Source organism: Fragaria vesca, linkage group LG4 (assembly GCF_000184155.1).
Source record: "Fragaria vesca subsp. vesca linkage group LG4, FraVesHawaii_1.0, whole genome shotgun sequence".
Lineage (NCBI taxonomy): Eukaryota > Viridiplantae > Streptophyta > Magnoliopsida > Rosales > Rosaceae > Fragaria > Fragaria vesca.
Window position 1 is genome coordinate 3,925,396 of NC_020494.1, and position 1,819 is coordinate 3,927,214.

Consider the following 1,819-nt stretch of genomic DNA (forward strand, 5'->3'; position numbering starts at 1 on the left):
GAGAGAGAGAGAGGAGGCTCAAAAATTTAGGAATCCTACTTACTGAGAAAACATGAATCAAATGGATTGGGGTTTGGGAAGAAAAAAAAGGAAAAAAAAAGTTGTTTTAACTTGTTTTTGTGAAAAGGTTTCCTTCGCGGGTTTTAACGGGTTCCAATGGAAACACGCGAGCCCGACGAGGTTCACCCGTTTCAACCCGTTAACTTACCGTGTTGACCCGTTAATGACCCGTCATGTTAAAAACCTGCCTGTGATCGCACGAACCCAGCCCGTTGTCAGGCCTACACGGTGTCCCCGACCAAGAAGCGCAAAGTGGGACATCCTCGTTGGTCTTAGAACAAGAAGAACGCCGTTTAAAAAAAAAAAGAAAGGTCGAGGAGGTGCATCCATGGAAGCTAGCTTCTGAATATGTAGGCCCTCAAAATGCCATAAAAGAAAGTTTGGAGCTCGCAAGGTTCTGTTGTTGGGAGAGTCTTTTGGTGGATCAGTGATTAAGGAGATGAACCCTTCTTTGGGGGATAGTTCTCCTGGGGAGACCCCCTACGCGTAGGGTGGTTATGGGTCTTAGATAATAAGTAGCCTCTGCGTATGGTGGTTATTGGTCTTAGATAATAAGTATGCTAGCTGGTTTCATTTTATGGTTTACAACATAGAGAATTGCATGGTTATTTTCTAAAGTAGCCCGCGAGGGTGGATCGTGTGTATACTATTTTCCTACTACCATCAATTCAATAGGCGTGACGTCCACATTTAAATGGAAAAAACATTATGGGTAATAACATATTTGAGTAAGGACATTGTAGTCTTAAATTTTTGTAATAATTGATGGAAAATGAGAAGTAGAAATCAATCACAAGAGTAAATGTTTGATGACTTAGACTATGAACAATTGACCTATATATCTTAAATTTATGGCTTCAATTGTTCTCACTTTCGCTCCACACAGTGAGTTTATGGTTTCCAGCAACGGTGACTCACTGCCTCTTAGTGGCATTGCAACATTCACTAACATAGACGGTTCTCATGCTATTTCTGGTGAATATGGAGGCGATCGATGTCTAGGGGTGGGTTCGGTTTAAATCAGTTCGATTTTTAGCTAAAACCGAAAATCAAACCGAAAATAAAAACCGGTTCAGCTCGGTTCGATTTTTCATTTTTACACACAGTAAACTGAAAACCGAACCAAACCGACCGTTCGGCCCGGTTCGATTTTTTTCGGTTTTTTTTTTTTTTTAAAAACAAAATACATTGCAAACTGTATAAATTTGTAACGCTGATTTAAGCCAAGCCCAAAATTAACGTGCTTTTGATTTTATTTGACTTCGTATAGCACATTGATTTTAGCATTTTACAACTATATCAATGTATAATTTATGACAATGATTCACAACAACAAACCAACGTATAAAAATGAAATCAAAAAGATAAAAATACTTTAAAAGTCCAAAGTTTAAAGTTCATACATCCAATGTTTAAGGTTTAGACCTCACAAAACACAAACTCGGAATAAATAGGAGAAAAGTAAATCAAATCCTTCTTGCAACATCATCTCATGCTCGCAAGAATGTTTGCTTCATTTCAAGAGGCACATACCACTCCTAACACTTTGCATTTGTGCCAATGATGGTATCTCCAAGATTTCATGCACAAAAACAAAATAGAAACAAAAAGTTAGATAAGAAAACGATGTACATATATAGGTAACATATATATGTAACATAAACCATATACTACATATAGAGCATAATTATGGTCTATATAGTACATATATAGGTCACATTATATTGCCACACTCACAGTGGCTCACTGATACTTTTTG